The sequence below is a fragment of the Schistocerca nitens genome, chromosome 2 (genome assembly GCF_023898315.1).
Source record: "Schistocerca nitens isolate TAMUIC-IGC-003100 chromosome 2, iqSchNite1.1, whole genome shotgun sequence".
In the NCBI taxonomy this organism is placed as follows: domain Eukaryota; kingdom Metazoa; phylum Arthropoda; class Insecta; order Orthoptera; family Acrididae; genus Schistocerca; species Schistocerca nitens.
Window position 1 is genome coordinate 1,037,651,217 of NC_064615.1, and position 19,172 is coordinate 1,037,670,388.

The following is a 19,172-nucleotide window of genomic DNA, read 5'->3' on the forward strand; positions in this document are numbered from 1 at the left end:
GGCTCTCCGCGTGTCTGCATGGGCCGCCACGGCTCTGCCGCCGCTCCGTAGCCCTGCTATTGCAGGCAGCCAAGACCTCGGAAGCTTGTACCCGTCCTCTCTATTCATGTTGGCGGGTCTTTTGGCTATTTCTATCGCCTCTCTAATCTTTCTTTTGAAAGTGAGAGGCTGTTTCGCCAGGACGCGGGCTTCTTGAAAAAATATTGGTTTCCCGCACTCGTCTCGGTGTTCCGCCACTGCTGACTTAGTGTGTTGTTTCAGGCGGATATATCTTTCATGTTCCGAGAGCCTTGTGCTAATGACGTCCCGTCTCACCTATGTAGACTAATCCACACGCACAACCAATTTCATACACGCCAGCTGTGTGTAGTTTGTCAACTGCATCCTTGGTAGAACCGAGCATGTCTGATATTTTGTTTCTGCTTCGGAAAATTGGTTTGATGTCGGCTTTTCGTAAAATTTTGCCAATACGTTCGGTGACCCCTTGTACATATGGTAACACAGCAATGCTCTGTGCCTCCTTCTCCTCATCCCTATTAGTCTTCTCCCTTGTCGACATGGTGCTGTCTATCATCTGCTTCCCATAGCCATCAGTTCCGAAGATGGACCTGAGGCGTTCAAGTTCTGTCTTCAGATATTCTTCGTCGCTTATCCTGTACGCTCTCTTCGTTAGCGTGTGCAGGGCGGACTTCTTCTGCGTGGGGTGATGGTGGGAGGAGGCGTGAAGGTACCTGTCCGTATTGGTTGGTTTCCTGTACACTTTATGGCCAAGTTTACCATTAGGTTTTCTATAAACTTCCACGTCGAGAAAAGGCAGCACCCCATTCTTCTCTGTTTCCATTGTAAACTGAATTTTCCTATGCTGTTGGTTAAGGTGCTTGTGGAAGTTCTGTAACTCCTCTTCTCCGTGGGGCCAGATGACGAAAGTATCATCGACAAAGCGAAGCCAACAATTTGTACGTAATGGTGCGGACTGGAGGGCTGTTTCCTCAAATGCCTCCATGAAAATTTCTGCTGCGATAGGCGAAAGGGGTGAGCCCATAGCTACACCGTCAGTTTGTTCATAAAATTGACCTCTCCACTTGAAATAGGTGGTCGTCAGACAGTGGCGCACAAGCTCACATATATCAGGTGCCACGCGTTCTTCTAGGATGTTCACAGTATCTGACATTGGGACATTCGTGAATAGGGATTTGACGACGAAACTAACCATCAGATCTTGGTCCGTAACACGCATTTCTGCGGTCTGATACCCTGAAGAATTTTATTGAAGATATCTCACATCCTCTCCATTCGCGGAAAACGTTATTTGACGTAATTCACGTAATTCACGATTTCTCTGTATTCGATCCTCTGGAGCCGGTTAATGTTTGTTGCAGCAAACATTTTACTAGAAACAGTTTCTTTCCTGGCCTATCGGCGCGGCGTAGGGTGATGAGGCTTTACACGACCCAGAATTTGCTGAGTAGCTATCCAATGGGTTGAACAAGATCAAACAAAGCACAGACAAACGATGGCCCGTGATTTGAAAGCTGGCAGAATGACCGTTAAGGAAACCCCGAATTATAAAATGTCGTCTCCTTATCGGCGACAACGCCTTCTTCCACATACTTCCTACGTCATTCCGTTTACCGAGGAATCCTGATTCATCAGAGAAGGGTGCAACAACATTTTTAAAAGACACCAAACTCGCCTTTTACTATTAGAATTCTTTATTTACGAAATACGCAATTACAATTTCAACTTTTACTTATTTTAAAGTCCAGCACAGCAAATTTCTAGAAACAGAAATGGATATAACTAGTTACAACGATGCAGTTAGCTGTAAGGAATCACGTAGCTGTGGTGGCCATTCCGAACTTAAAACTCTGCCGCGCGTCAGGTAAGGGAAAAAAACCATCAAGAATCATCTGGAGACGCATGAATCTATTCACCTATGCATTTACACATCAGAGATAAGCATGTACCCATTTCTTTATGAATTTAAGAAAGTGGGTGCTGTGTGACTATTTTACTCTTATATTTCGGATGAAACTGCGTCGCTGAACTTGTTCTCTTGGGCTTTAGAAATTTACATTTTGCGTACCGCGTTTGAAATGTAATCTAGGCTCCTTCTCACAGACACACACACACACATACATCTTTCAAAATATAAGTTGAAACGGAATCTACATCTGCATAAATACACCGAAATCCACACGTAAGTGTCACGCAGAGGATTCACAGAACAGCTTTTAGGTTATTTCACGATGTTTCCACTCCTAGGAGCTCATGGAGAAAATTAACAACTGTATCTTTCTGTGGGAACTGATGTTTCTTATTCTGCGACCATGTGGGCTGCAGATTCCTCGACTTGCGCCATAGGGTGGTGGGGTTTCGGGTTCCGCTGGATAGGTCAGGAGTCCACTACACGCAGCAAGCGGCTACACGGGTAGCAGGGGAGTGTGGCGTGGACTCGGCGGTTTCATAGGTTAGATGGCCTCGGGCAAGTACAGAAAGGGCAACAGCCTCAAAGGGTGCGGAGCAAAGTCAGGACATGCGGGGACCAAGCAGCAATCGGTATTGTAATTGTAAACTGTCGAAGCTGCGTTGGTAAAGTACCGGAACTTCAAGCGCTGATAGAAAGCACCGAAGCTGAAATCGTTATAGGTACAGAGAGCTGGCTTAAGCCAGAGATAAATTCTGCCGAAATTTTTACAAAGGTGCAGACGGTGTTTAGGAAGGATAGATTGCATGCAACCGGTGGTGGAGTGTTCGTCGCTGTTAGTAGTAGTTTATCCTGTAGTGAAGTAGAAGTGGATAGTTCCTGTGAATTATTATGGGTGGAGGTTACACTCAACAACCGAGCTGGGTTAATAATTGGCTCCTTTTACCGACCTCCCGACTCAGCAGCGTTGGTGGCAGAACAACTGAGAGAAAACTTGGAATACATTTCACATAAATTTCCTCAGCATGTTATAGTCTTAGGTGGAGATTTCAATTTACCAGATATAGACTGGGACACTCAGATGTTTAGGACGGGTGGTAGGGACAGAGCATCGAGTGACATTATACTGAGTGCACTATCCGAAAATTACCTCGAGCAATTAAACAGAGAGCCGACTCGTGGAGATAACATCTTGGACCTACTGATAACAAATAGACCCGAACTTTTCGACTCCGTAAGTGCAGAACAGGGAATCAGTGATCATAAGGCCGTTGTAGCATCCCTGAATATGGAAGTTAATAGGAAAATAAAAAAAGGGAGGAAGGTTTATCTGTTTAGCAAGAGTAATAGAAGGCAGATTTCAGACTACCTAACAGATCAAAACGAAAATTTCTGTTCCGACACTGACAATGTTGAGTGTTTATGGAAAAAGTTCAAGGCAATCGTAAAATGCGTTTTAGACAGGTACGTGCCGAGTAAAACTGTGAGGGACGGGAAAAACCCACCGTGGTACAACAACAAAGTTAGGAAACTACTGTGAAAGCAAAGAGAGCTTCACTCCAAGTTTAAACGCAGCCAAAACCTCTCAGACAAACAGAAGCTAAGCGATGTCAAAGTTAGCGTAAGGAGGGATATGCGAGAAGCGTTCAGTGAATTCGAAAGTAAAATTCTATGTACAGACTTGACAGAAAATCCTAGGAAGTTCTGGTCTTACGTTAAATCAGTAAGTGGCTCGAAACAGCATATCCAGACACTCCGGGATGATGATGGCATTGAAACAGAGGACGACACGCGTAAAGCTGAAATACTAAACACCTTTTTCCAAAGCTGTTTCACAGAGGATGACCGCACTGCAGTTCCTTCTCTAAATCCTCGCACAAACGAAAAAATGGCTGACATCGAAATAAGTGTCCAAGGAATAGAAAAGCAACTGAAATCACTCAACAGAGGAAAGTCCACTGGACCTGACGGGATACCAATTCGATTCTACACAGAGTACGCGAAAGAACTTGCCCCCCTTCTAACAGCCGTGTACCGCAAATCTCTAGAGGAACGGAGGGTTCCAAATGATTGGAAAAGAGCACAGGTAGTCCCAGTCTTCAAGAAGGGTCGTCGAGCAGATGCGCAAAACTATAGACCTATATCTCTGACGTCGATCTGTTGTAGAATTTTAGAACATGTTTTTTGCTCGAGTATCATGTCGTTTTTGGAAACCCAGAATCTACTATGTAGGAATCAACATGGATTCCGGAAACAGCGATCGTGTGAGACCCAACTCGCGTTATTTGTTCATGAGACCCAGAAAATATTAGATACAGGCTCCCAGGTAGATGCTATTTTTCTTGACTTCTGGAAGGCGTTCGATACAGTTCCGCACTGTCGCCTGATAAACAAAGTAAGAGCCTACGGAATATCAGACCAGCTGTGTGGCTGGATTGAAGAGTTTTTAGCAAACAGAACACAGCATGTTGTTATCAATGGAGAGACATCTACAGACGTTAAAATAACCTCTGGCGTGCCACAGGGAAGTGTTATGGGACCATTGCTTTTCACAATATATATAAATGACCTAGTAGATAGTGTCGAAAGTTCCATGCGGCTTTTCGCGGATGATGCTGTAGTATACAGAGAAGTTGCAGCATTAGAAAATTGTAGCGAAATGCAGGAAGATCTGCAGCGTATAGGCACTTGGTGCAGGGAGTGGCAACTGTCCCTTAACATAGACAAATGTAATGTATTGCGAATACATAGAAAGAAGGATCCTTTATTGTATGATTATATGATAGCGGAACAAACACTGGTAGCAGTTACTTCTGTAAAATATCTGGGAGTATGCGTGCGGAACGATTTGAAGTGGAATGATCATATAAAATTAATTGTTGGTAAGGCGGGTGCCAGGTTGAGATTTATTGGGAGAGTGCTTAGAAAATGTAGTCCATCAACAAAGGAGGTGGCTTACAAAACACTCGTTCGACCTATACTTTATTGCTCATCAGTGTGGGATCCGTACCAGATCGGGTTGACGGAGGAGATAGAGAAGATCCAAAGAAGAGCGGCGCGTTTCGTCACAGGGTTATTTGGTAACCGTGATAGCGTTACGGAGATGTTTAGCAAACTCAAGTGGCAGACTCTGGAAGAGAGGCGCTCTGCATCGCGGTGTAGCTTGCTCGCCAGGTTTCGAGAGGGTGCGTTTCTGGATGAGGTATCGAGTATATTGCTTCCCCCTACTTATACCTCCCGAGGAGATCACGAATGTAAAATTAGAGAGATTAGAGCGCGCACGGAGGCTTTCAGACAGTCGTTCTTCCCGCGAACCATACACGACTGGAACAGGAAAGGGAGGTAATGACAGTGGCACGTAAAGTGCCCTCCGCCACACACCGTTGGGTGGCTTGCGGAGTATGAATGTAGATGTAGATGTAGATGTAGATCACAGCTGCCGTTTCTCCATGTTTATATGGGAGTCAACGAAATGATTCTGCATTCGGAGGAGAAAGATAATGATTGCCGTTTCGTGGAAGGTCTCGTTGCAACGAAAGAAATCTTTTTTTTTTAATGGTAGCCACATCAAATCTTTTATCATATCCCTGAAACTTCGTTTCATTCATCTTAGTCTTCTTCTTCTGTCACATGTTAGGCCATGCTCGGCCTGTCGCAACTACATCTGGTTCTTCCATCTTTCTGCTAGTCTTCTAGTTCATCATTTACATTGCATTACATATTGCCAAAAATGTACTGCACAGCTTGACACCTCCATATGCGACAGATGGGATATCCATTTTTGCGTATTTTATTCAGTCTTTTCATGTATGTCAAACATTTTCAATTGTTTCCTAATATCTGTAGCAGAAGAGAGGAGATGTGATATAACATTCGTTAAACAAACCAAAACGAAAACGAAAGAAAGTAGCATCTAGGAAGTATTGCTACAATAACTATGAAACTCTGTCTTGTTTTGTGACAATACAAAGGAAAGCTGCCCTTCCTTGAACTTCTCCGATAACCCTCGTCATTCTGTTTGGCTTGGATCCCACCGTGCCATACAGCAACAGTCCATAAGTGGACAGAAAAACATACCGTAGTTAGTCTCTTTTGAATTGTTACATGTTCTAAGCATTCTGTCAATAAAACCAGTCCATGGTCCACCTTTCCCACAGCGTTTTCTGTGTGGTGGTTTAGATCTAAGTTGTTGGAAATTGTAATCCCTATCAACCTAGTTCAATCAAAAGCCTGTGTGATGGTTTAGATTTAAGTTGTCGGAAATTTTAATCCTTATCAATCTAGTTCAATCAAAAGCCTCTGAGGCTGTTTAATTTATTGCAAATGTTACAAATGTACCAACTGAAGAAACAATAGACATAAACTTTGAAAACTTAATAAAACATAAAAGATCATCAATTGCAGAATTATCAGAAGTCAGGGGCATTTTACAGCTAATATTGTCTCATAATTACTTTACATTTAATGGGAAAGTTTACCTAACGAATGAGGGTCTTGCCATGGGCAGTAGCATTTCAAGTTTTCTGGCAGAGATATTTCTCAATCATCTGGAAAGTAAGTTCTTTAATGAAGACAAAAGACTCAGAAGTAGAATAGTATATTACTGGAGATATGTTGATGGCATCTTACTGCTATTTGACGAAACAAAAGATGAGCTCGAAGAACTACTAGCAGTATTCAATTCTTTCCACAAAAACATAACATTCACAATAGAACATTAGGATAACAAAAGCATAAACTTCCTCGCTCTTAAAATCACCAAACACCAACAAAAACACAAGTTCAGCATACACAGAAAATGCACATACACAGACATAACACTGGACAACTCATCATGCCACCCCACCACACAGAAACTTGCAGCATTTTGGTCCATGCTGCACAGAGTACACTCGCTTGATTTAGAAGAAAACACTGTCAAGAATGAGACACATACAATAAAGAGCATTGCCATAAGCAATGGCTACACAGCTAAAACAATTGACAATTCAAGCAGACAAATGCCCATAAGCACATAAGCAAGACAACGAATGGATACACTGTGAAAGAAAAAATATTCGCCAGTATCTTATAACTGGGCCCCATATCACAAAAAATCGCCAATCTTTTCAGAAAAACAGTTGCATTCCAAACCAATGATAAGTTAGGAAACCTACTCATCGACAACGTAAAATCAAATACACAACCATACAACAATAGCGGAGTGTGCAAAGTATCATGCCCCAGTTGTCGTGCCTACTATGTAGGGAAAACAGGCAGAAACTTCAAGACCCGACTTTTCAAGAACATGTAAATACTTTCAGGCTGAAGATTTTAGAAAAATCAGTCATTGAACAACACATGTTGGAAACGAAACATGTCATCAACAGTCTAGAAAACAATTTGGTAATACTGCTTAATGAAGCCAATGGTCTGTTAGAACAACTGGAGATGTACCTCCACAAACCCAAAAACCCTGAATCTATGTTAAATTAACAGATTTCGCAAGTAATGGTTATTTCGGTAATTTTGAAGACCTATTCTAAAGTTATTTCTCCCATAAGTCAATTGTTCAATAGTTATATCTTTAGCAGTACGAATAAATCCATCTTTGACAATACCAGGTACAAAAACATCTGTGAAGTGTTTATAAACACGTGTGTGCAAAGGTACATCTTGAATGAAGTGACATGTACTAAAAAGACGGAGAAAAGCATGTATGCCGATACTAAAACGTTAAAAATTCTTTCCTTGGAGTATTGGTAAGTTTACACTGTTCATTTTCCACTATTGTGCACATATTTTCCGCGTTCGACTTACGAAATTCATAACCTAACATTAAACCTTTTCGTGACAGGAATATGCATTTCCCCTCATCCAAGAGAAGAAATAAAACATGTATTAAGATAAATTACAACTGACGATGGACCAACAGGGTCCGAAACGCATCGTGTCGTTAATAAAACGCGAAAAATTTGTGACTGAAGGAGTTGTTTAATTCAGACCCCCAATGTTTAGAATTCAATGTGCAGCACTAATTAGGTATCGCATGTAAATCATTTTGTAGTTTGTTTCAATCTTCTGATGACTTTATGAGATGAAAACGAAGGTATTATCTACAGTTAGTCTAAGGAGATTGCTCAGATAGTCAAAAAATTGTCTTACATAGATTAAGAAACAGGATATGGAGCATAACAGTCCTTTGGGAAACTCCAGATATGAATTCGGTTTCACTGGATAACTTCCTCTCAGTTACTGCTAATTGTGGTGTACTGGTAGGAAATCTCGAATCCAGTCGCACAACCAGACAATACTCCATAGGCAGCAATCTGAATAGAAGCCATTTGTGAGGATAGATGTCAAAAGCCTTCTACAAATATATAAATGTGGAATCAACTTGACTATTACTTCGTGTGAATAAAGAGCTAGTTATGTTTAACAACAATTAAATTGTCTGAATCGGTGCTGGTTAGTAGTCAGTAGATCGTTACTTGAAGGTAACTAAAAATGATAATCATGACACTTTGTTATGAGCGATATGACACCTGCTCAGAATTTCAGTACTGGGTCTGTTGTGATGAGAGGCTTCGGTCGACTTTCGGCCTGACATATCCCATTTTTATCATGCTAATCCCTTTTTGAGTCCTCTTTCGAGTGACCTATTTAACTGTGATACTACACTACTGGCCATTAAAATTGCTACACCAAGAAGAAATGCGGGTATTCATTGGATAAGTATATTATACTAGAACTGACATGAGATTACATTTTCACCCAATTTGCATCCATAGATCCTCAGAAATCAGTACCCGGAACAACCACCTCTGGCCGTAATAACGGCCTTGATACGCCTGGGCATTGAGTCAAACAGAGTTTGGAAAGCGTGTACTGGTAGAGCTGCCCATGTAGCTTCAACACGATACCACAGTTCATCATGTGTAGTGACTGGCGTATTGTGACGAGCCAGTTGCTCGGCCACCATTGACCAGCCGTTTTCAATTGGTGAGAGATCTGGAGAATGTGCTGGCCAGCCCGCATCTCGTGGTCGTGCGGTAGCGTTCTCGCTTCCCATGCCCGGGTTCCCGGGTTCGATTCCCGGCGGGGTCAGGGATTTTCTCTGCCTCGTGATGGCTGGGTGTTGTGTGCTGTCCTTAGGTTAGTTAGGTTTAAGTAGTTCTAAGTTATAGGGGACTTATGACCACAGCAGTTGAGTCCCATAGTGCTCAGAGCCATTTGAACCATTTTTTGTGCTAGCCAGGGCAGCAGTTGAACATTTTCTGTATCCAGAAAGGCCCGTGCAGGACCTGCAACATGCGGTCGTGCATTATCCTGCTGAAATGTAGGCGTTCGCAGGGATCGAATGAAGGGTCGATCCACGGGTCATAACACATCTGAAATGTAACGTCCACTATTCAAAGTGCCGTCAGTGCGAACAAGAGGTGACCGAGACGTATAACCAATGGCACCCCACACCATCACGCCGGGTGATATGCCAGTATCACGATGATGAATACACGCTTCCAATGTGCGTTCACCGCGATGTCGCCAAACACGGATGCGACCATCATGATGCTGTTCAAAGGGATCTGATCACTATGGTACTCAACTTCTGAGGTCATCAGTCCCCTAGAACTTAGAACTACTTAAACCTAACTAACCTAAGGACATCACACACATGCATACCCGAGGCAGGATTCGAACCTGCGACCGTAGCGGCATGTTGCTGTAAACAGAACCTGGATTCATCCGAAAAAATGACGTTTTGCTATTCGTACACACAGGTTCGTCGTTGAGTACATCATCGCAGGCGCTCCAGTCTGTGATGCAGCGTCAAAGGTAACCGTAGCCATTGTATCTGATCTGATAGTCCATGCTGCTGCAAACGCCGTCGAACTGTTCGTGCAGATGGTTGTTGTCTTGCAAACGTTCCATCTGTCGACTCAGTGATCGAGACGTGGCTGCACGATCCGTTACAGCCATGCGGGTAAGACGCCTGTCATCTAGACTGCCAGTGATACGAGGCCGTTGGGATCCAGCACGGAGTTCCGTATTACCCTCCTGAACCCACCGATTCCATATTCTGCTAACAGTCGTATGATCTCGACCAACGTGAGCAGCAATGTCGCGATACGATAAACCGCAATCGCGATAGGCTACAATCCTACCTTTATCAAAGTCGGAAACGTGATGGTACGCATTTCTCCTCCTTACACGAGGCATCACAACAACGTTTCACCAGGCAACGCCGGTCAACTGCTGTTTGTGTATGAGAAATCGGTTGGAAACTTTCCTCATGTCAGCACGTTGTAGGTGTCGCCACCGCCGTCAGCCTTGTGTGAATGCTCTGAAAAGCTAATCATTTGCATATCACAGCATCTTCTTCCTGTCGGTTAAATTTCGCGTCTGTAGCACGTCATCTTCGTGGTGTAGCAATTTTAATGGCCAGTAGTGTAATTACAGTAATGATATCAGTGACTGTAATGGTCAGCAATATTTTTCTGCCACGCGGGGTAGCCGCGCGGTCTTAGGCATCTTGTAACGGATGTGAGGGGGCGATGACCTCAGCAGTTTGGTCCCGTAAGACCTTACCACAAATTTCATAATTTCCAAATAGTGTTCCATTTATTAACCTTATATAATCTGAACGGCCCCCCCTGAACCATGGACCTTGCCATTGGTGGGGAGGCTTGCGTGCCTCTGCGATACAGATAGCCGTGCCGTAGGTGCAACCACAACGGAGGGGTATCTGGTGAGAGGCCAGACAAACGTGTGGTTCCTGAAGAGGGGCAGCAGACTTTTCAGTAGTTGCAGGGGCAACAGTCTGGATGATTGACTGATCTGGCCTTGTAACACTAACCAAAATGGCCTTGCTGTTCTGGTACTGTGACCGGCTGAAAGCAAGGGGAAACTACAGTCGTAATTTTTCCCGAGTTCATGCAGCTTTACTGTGTGATTAACTGATGATGGCGTCCTCTTGGGTAAAATATTCCAGAGGTAAAATAGTTCCCTATTCGGATTTCCGGGCGGGGACTACTCAAGAGGACGTCGTTATAAGGAGAAAGAAAAGTGGCGTTCTACGGATCGGAGCGTGGAATGTCAGATCCCTTAATCGTGCAGGTAGGTTAGAAAATTTAAAAAGGGAAATGGATAGGTTAAACTTAGATATAGTGGGAATTAGTAAAGTTCGGTGGCAGGAGGAACAAGCCTTTTGGTCAGGTGAATACAGGGTTATAAATACAAAATCAAATAGGGATATTGCAGGAGTAGGTTTAATAATGAATAAAAAAATAGGAGTGCGGGTAAGCTACTACAAACAGCATAGTGAACGCATTGTTGTGGCCAAGATAGACACGAAGTTAATGCCTACTACAATAGTACAAGTTTATACGCCAACTAGCTCTGCAGATGACGAAGAAATTGATGAAATATATGATGAGATAAAAGAAATTATTCAGGTAGTGAAGAGAGACGAAAATTTAATAGTCATGGGTGAGTGGAATTCGACAGTAGGAAAAGGAAGAGAAGGAAACATAATAGGTGAATATGGATTGGGGCTAAGAAATGAAAGAGGAAGCCTCCTGGTAGAATTTTGCGCAGAGCATAACTTAATCATAGCTAACACTTGATTCAAGAATCATAAAAGAAGGTTGTATACATGGAAGAACCCTGGAGATACTAAAAGGTTTCAGATATATTATATAATGGTACGACAGAGATTTAGGAACCAGGTTTTAAATTGTAAGACATTTCCAGGGGCAGATGTGGACTCTGACCACAATCTATTGGTTATGAACTGTAGATTTAAACTGAAGAAACTGCAAAAAGTTGGGAATTTAAGGAGATGGGACCTGGATAAACTGAAAGAACCAGAGGTTGTACAGAGTTGCAAGGAGAGGATAAGGGAACAATTGACAGGAATGGGGAAAAGAAATCCAGTAGAAGGAGAATGGGTAGCTTTGTGGAATGAAATAGTGAAGGCAACAGAGGATCAAGTAGGTAAAAAGAGGAGGGCAAGTAGAAATCCTTGGATAACACAAGAGATACTGAATTTAATTGATGAAAGGAGAAAATACAAAAATGCAGTAAGTGAAGCAGGCAAAAAGGAATACAAACGTCTCAAAAGTGAGATCGACAGGAAGCGCACAATGGCTAAGCAGGGATGGCTAGAGGACAAATGTAAGGATGTAGACGCTTATCTCACGAGAGGTAAGATAGGTACTGCCTACAGGAAATTAATGAAACCTTTGGAGAAAGGAAAACCACTTGCATGAATATCAAGCGCTTTGATGGATATCCAGTTCTAAGCAAAGAAGAGAAAGCAGAAAAGTAGAAGGAGTATATAGATATTCTATACAAGGGCGATGTACTTGAGGACAATATTATGGAAATTGAAGAGGATGTAGATGAAGATGAAATGGGAGATATGATACTGCGTGAAGAGTTTGACAGAGCACTGGCAGACCTGAGTCGAAACAAGGCCACCGGAGTAGACAACATTCCATTAGAACTACTGGCAGCCTTGGGAGAGCCTGTCCTGACAAAACTCTAACATCTGGTGGTGAGCAAGATGTATGAGACAGGCGAAATACCCTCTAATAATTCCAATACCAGAGAAAGTTCTGCAGAAATTTTTACGAAGTCTCAGACGGTGTTCAGGAAAGATAGATTAGGAAGAATTGGTGATGGAGTGTTTGTGTCTGTCAGTAGTGGTTTATCTTGTAGTGAAGTCGAAGTAGATACTCCGTGCGAATTGGTATGGGTGGAGGTTATATTTAACAGCCGAACTAAGTTAATAATTGGCTCCTTCTACCGACCCCCAGACTCCGATGATATAGTTGCTGAACAGTTCAGAGAAAATTTTAGTCTCGTAACAAATAAATACCCCACTCATACGGCTATAGTTGGTGGGGACTTCAACCTTTCCTCGATATGTTGGCAAAAATACTTGTTCAAAACCGGTGGTAGGCAGAAAACATCTTCCGAGATTGCCCTAAATGCTTTCTCCGAAAATTATTTCGAGCAGTTAGTCCACGAAGCCACGCGAATTGTAAATGATTGCGAAAACACACTTGACCTCTTAGCCACAAACAATCCAGAGCTGATAGAGAGCATCATGACTGATACAGGGAATAGTGATCACAAGGTCGTTGTAGCTAGGCTCAATACCGTTTCATCCTAATCCACCAGAAACAAACGCAAAATAATTTTATTTAAAAAAGCGAATAAAGTGTCACTAGTAGCCTTCCTAAGAGACAATCTCCATTCCTTCCGAACTGACTATGCAAATGTAGACGAGATGTGGCTCAAATTCAAAGATATAGTAGAACAGCAATTTATAGATTCATACCTCATAAATTGGTAAGAGATGGAACTGATCCCCCGTGGTACACAAAACAGGTCCGAACGCTGTTGCAGAGGCAACGAAAAAAGCATGCGAAGTTCAGAAGAACGCGAAATCCCGAAGATTGGCTAAAATTTACAGACACTCGAAATATGGCACGGACTTCAATGCGAGATGCCTTTAATAGGTTCCACAACGAAACATTGTCTCGAAATTTGGTAGAAAATCCGAAGAAATTCTGGTCGTATTGAAAGTACACAAGCGGCAAAACGCAGTCAATACCTTCGCTGCGCAGTGCCGATGGTACTGTTACCGATGACTGTGCTGCTAAAGCGGAGTTACTGAACACAGTTTTCCGAAATTCCTTCACCATGGAAGACGAATGGAATATTCCAGAATTTGAAACACGAACAGCTGCTAGCATGAGTTTCTTAGAAGTAGATACCTTAGGGGTTGCGAAGCAACTCAAATCGCTTGATACGGGCAAGTCTTCAGGTCCAGATTGTATACCGATTAGGTTCCTTTCAGATTACGCTGATACAATAGCTCCCTACTTAGCAATCATATACAACCGCTCGCTCACCGATAGATCTGTACCTACAGACTGGAAAATTGCGCAGGTTGCACCAGTGTTTAAGAAGTGTAGTAGGAGTAATCCATCGAACTACAACCTATATCATTGACGTCGATTTGCGGTAGAGTTTTGGAGCACATACTGTATTCAAACATTATGAATCACCTCGAAGGGAACGATCTATTGATACGTAATCAGCATGGTTTCAGAAAAACATCGTTCTTGTGCAACGCAGCTAGCTCTTTATTCGCACGAAGTAATGGCCACTATCGACAGGGGATCTCAAGTTGATTCCGTATTTCTAGATTTCCGGAAAGCTTTTGACCCCGTTCCTCACAAGCGACTTCTAAACACGCTGCGGGCATATGGGGTATCGTCTCAGTTGTGCGACTGGATTCGTGACTTCCTGTCAGGAAGGTCGCAGTTCGTAGTAATAGACGGCAAATCATGGAGTAAAACTGAAGTGATATCAGGTGTTCCCCAGGGACGCGTCCTGGGACCTCTGCTGTTCCTGGTCTATATAAATGACCTGGGTGACCATCTGAGCAGTTCTCTTAGGTTGTTCGCAGATGATGCTGTAATTTACCGTCTAGTAAGGTCATCCGAAAACCAGTATCAGTTGCAAAGCGATTTAGAACAGATTGCTGTATGGTGTGGCAGGTGGCAGTTGACGCTAAATAACGAAAAGTGTGAGGTGATACACAAGAGTTCCAAAAGAAATCCGTTGGAATTCGATTACTCGATAAATAGTACAATTCTCAAGGCTGTCAATTCAACTAAGTACCTTGGTGTTAAAATTACGAACAACTTCAGTTGGAAAGACCACATAGATAATATTGTGGGGAAGGCGAGCCAAAGGTTGCGTTTCATTGGCAGGACACTTAGAAGATGCAACAAGTCCACTAAAGAGACAGCTTACACTACACTCGTTCGTCCTCTGTTAGAATATTGCTGCGCGGTGTGGGATCCTTACCAGGTGGGATTGACGGAGGAAATCGAGAGGGTGCAAAAAAGGGCAGCTCGTTTTGTATTATCACGTAATAGGGGAGAGAGTGTGGCAGATATGATACGCGAATTGGGATGGAAGTCATTAAAGCAAAGACGTTTTTCGTCGCGACGAGATCTAATCACGAAATTTCAGTCACCAACTTTCTCTTCCGAATGCGAAAATATTTTGTTGAGCCCAGCCTACATAGGTAGGAATGATCATCAAAATAAAATAAGAGAAATCAGAGCTCGAACAGAAAGGTTTAGGTGTTCGTTTTTCCCGCGCGCTGTTCGGGAGTGGAATGATAGACAGATGGTATGATTGAACACTCTGCCAAGCACTTGAATGTGAATTGCAGAGTAGTCATGTAGATGTAGATGTAGATGAAAGCAGGTGTTGACAGATGTGAAAATTACCGAACTATCAGTTTAATAAGTCACAGCTGCAAAATACTAACGCGAATTCTTTACAGACGAATGGGAAAACTGGTAGAAGCCGACCTCGGCGAAGATCAGTTTGGATTCCGTAGAAATGTTCGAACACGTGAGACAATACTGACCCTACGACTTATCTTAGAAGAAAGATTAAGGAAAGGCAAACCTACGTTTCTAGCATTTGTAGACTTAGAGAAAGCTTTTGACAATGTTGATTGGAATACTATCTTTCAAATTCTGAAGGTGGCAGGGGTAAAATACAGGGATCTAAAGGCTATTTACAATTTGTACAGAACGCAGATGGCAGTTATAAGAGTAGAGGGGTATGAAAGGGAAGCAGTGATTGGGAAGGGAGTGAGACAGGGTTGTAGCCTATCCCTGATGGTATTCAATCAGAATATTGATCAAGCAATAAAGGAAACAAAAGAAAACTTCGAAGTAGGTATTGAAATCCATGGAGAAGAAATAAAAACTTTGAGGTTCGCCGATGACATTGTAATTCTGTCAGAGACAGCAAAGGACCTACAAGAGCAGTTGAACGGAATGGACAGTGTCTTGAAAGGAGGGTATTAGATGAACATCAACAAAAGCAAAACGAGGATAGTGGAATGTAGTCGAATTAAGTCGGGTGATGCTGAGGGAATTAGATTAGGAAATGAGACACTTAAAGTAGTAAAGGAGTTTTGCTATTTTGGTAGCAAAATAACTGAAGATGGTCGAAGTAGAGAGGATATAAAATGTAGACTGGCAATGGCAAAGAAAGAGTTTCTGAAGAAGAGAAATTTGTTAACATGGACAATAACCAGTTTGGACAAGATGAGAATAGAATCTTTCGAAATGTGGTGCTACAGAAGAATGCTGAAGCTTAGATGGGTAGATCACATGACTAATGAGGAAGTATTGCATAGAACTGGAGAGAAATCTGTGGCACAACTTGACTAGAAGAAGGGATCGGTTGGTAGGACATGTTCTGAGACATCGAGGGATCACCAATTTAGTATTGGAGGGCAGCGTGGAGGGTAAAAATCGTAGAGGGAGACCAAGAGATGAATACACTAAGCGGATTCACAGTAGGTACTGGGAGATGAAAAAGCTTGTACAGGATAGAGTAGCATTGAGAGCAGTCTCAGGACTGAAGACCATAACAACAACAACAATCTGATCGGGAATCTGTTCATGTATTATATTAGATTTTGTTTGTGAACTGAGGTCTGGAAAGCAAAGACTCAGTCACAGCAGGGACGACAGGATGAAATTACCGTTGTGACACTCCCTAGGGACACAGGCAGACTTTGGGACTCGGTCGACGAGGGAAGGTGTAACAGCTCAGTCCATCCATTCCATCTACGCTAGCAAGTCTTATTGATCTGTGCGGTGTCCTCCTGGCTGCCGCTGCAAACCTCTTCTCTGGGTTGTAAGAATGCAATGCGCAGTGCACAAAACTATTTAAATGTTACAACAATGAACTGTGGAGGCTCGCCTGTAGCAAATATGTGCCCATTTTTGTAACTAGGCCTAGCTACATCTAACCTCCATGCAATTGGCATTTTGCACCGTCTTGTGACTTCTTGGAAAGGAGGTTGGGTGAGGGAACCATTTGAACAGATTCTTCGTGCTGGACGCAAAGAAAGGAAAGCTATACGCCTTATGTTTCTGTGATTTTTCGCCACTGTTTGCTAAGGCCAAATGATGCCAATCCATGGTGGGATGAGGAATTCTTCCACCGACAAGCAAGAAATGAGCTTCGTGGCCGCTCTTAAACGCACTATTGGGAGTGGAAGGTTTGGAGCTGTCTTTCTGAAATTAGAGCTTTGGAAGACCACACACTAGTAGGTGAAATAGGAGGACCATTGACGTAGGTCTGTGGTCAAGATTATTCCAGAAACAGTGTAAGCGGCTGATGGGAGAATGCTTTTTACGCAGTTCTTTGATGGGTGAATGACACTCATTTAACAATCACCACATTGGTCAATGCTGTGCAGAGTTTTTCATTGGTGAATGGTATACTTGGTGTGGAACAGGGACGAGAGACGCGGTTTTTTACACTACTACTTTTTCAGGTTCAGAGCACACAGAATCTTCAGTTGCTGACAACGATCAGTAAGATTCGATTCCAGACCTAGAGTAGACCGCTTCTCTTACGGACGCAGAAGGACGCAATGCAGCAGGAAGCAGAACGCCAAGTTTAAAAAGGCAATCTTAGTGTTGTACAGTGATTTCCAGTGACAGCCATCTACAGCATCCGCAGTTACATTTCAGGGAGGAGCGAAATTAGACGTTTTCTGATAGTTTAATTCATAACGGGCTCGTCCAAGCCCGAAAGAGCGGAGGTACTGATATTATATTTCCACTTCGTTTCGGTATGATCTTACAGCCAAGGCATGTCTACGCAGCTATGTTTCATACAACTAATATTCTAAGGTGTTGATTACTTTTGATCCCCATTTCCCTTTCTCAAAACATTGCCAAATTAATTAATGCTAATGCATCTCAGTAACCTGTTCCTATTAGATGTTTCTTTCTTGTGTGCTGATTAAATGTTGTGTTACTATTAGTGACTGACCTATACACAATGAATTTGACTGGAATAAAATTTGCATTCGTATGGGCCAAGTTCTAATTGTTAGTGAATCCTTTTAACATTTAGTATAATTTTATTGATTTTGAGGATGCTAACACCCATGAGTCAGTTACCAGGGCCATCCATTTGATATCATTAAATTCGTTACTTGACATTATTACTTTAGTAACTGACTTAATTGTCGAAAGATCTGCCTCCCAGTAGCCCAGTTGATGCAGATCCAATAGCGCTGCTAGATGCCATCACACCGATGAAAAATAATCTCCACGTAGGGGTGGATATGGCGCCCAAAAATAGAGGCATACTTGTGTTGATCCATTGCACCTTCGAGAATGACGAGATCACCAAGGGAATGCCACGAAAATATTCCCCAGACCACAACGCCACCTCCTCCATAAATTCAAGGTGTCTACTTTGGGACGTTTAAAGCCGATGGTGCATAAAAATATGATTCATCTGAAAAGTCCGCCTGTCGTCATACAGTGGATGTACAGGTATGGAACTGGCGAGCAAATTCCAGATTTCGTCGCCGAAAAGCAGCGGTCAGCATGGAATCATAAACCAGGCTCCTGTTGCGGATGCCCATGCCGGAGTAATGTTCACTGAACGGTCGTTGAGAAGATCCCGATTGTAGCCTCTTAGTTCATCTGCGCTGTTAGCTGCTCGACATTTGCACGTGTATTCACCCGTACACATCTCTCTAGCCGTCGTTCATCCTGTTTATCTATGGCCCTGGTGCACCACAGTTCCCTCAGCGCAGGTTTTGGATAGCGTCAGTTTGCCATGCAACGAATACCTTAATCACGGCGGCACGTAAACAGATTACAGACTTAGCCGTTTCGGAATTGCTGCCATTCTTGTCCAATGATCATGCCCTTCCGGACGTCAGGTAAATCTCTACGTCTCGCATTACGAAAGAGACTTCACTGTCTACGTGTTCCCCCTGACAGTCTTTATATACCCTCCACTCCTAGGGCTGCGACCTGCCATCTGTGAGTGGTTATTGGACGTGACGTTGAAATAGGCTGTGGTGACATTAATGTGACTGGACCGTGTATGAACGAAAGGACACGAAAACGAGCCTCCAGTAAAATAACTAAATAACTTTACCACTATCTCAGGCTTCATAGAAGCCGCCACGAATTCCTCTCTTGTGCCAATCTTTCATCTGAGAGTAGCACTTGCACCCTACGTCCTCCATTACTTTTGGGATGGATTTCAGTCTCTTTCGTTATAGTATTCGCACTATAGAAGTTATTACGTGAAATCTTAACATACGTCCTACCATCCTGTTCCTTTTTCTTGTCAGTGTGTTCCATATGTCCCTCTCTTCGCTTACTCTACGGAG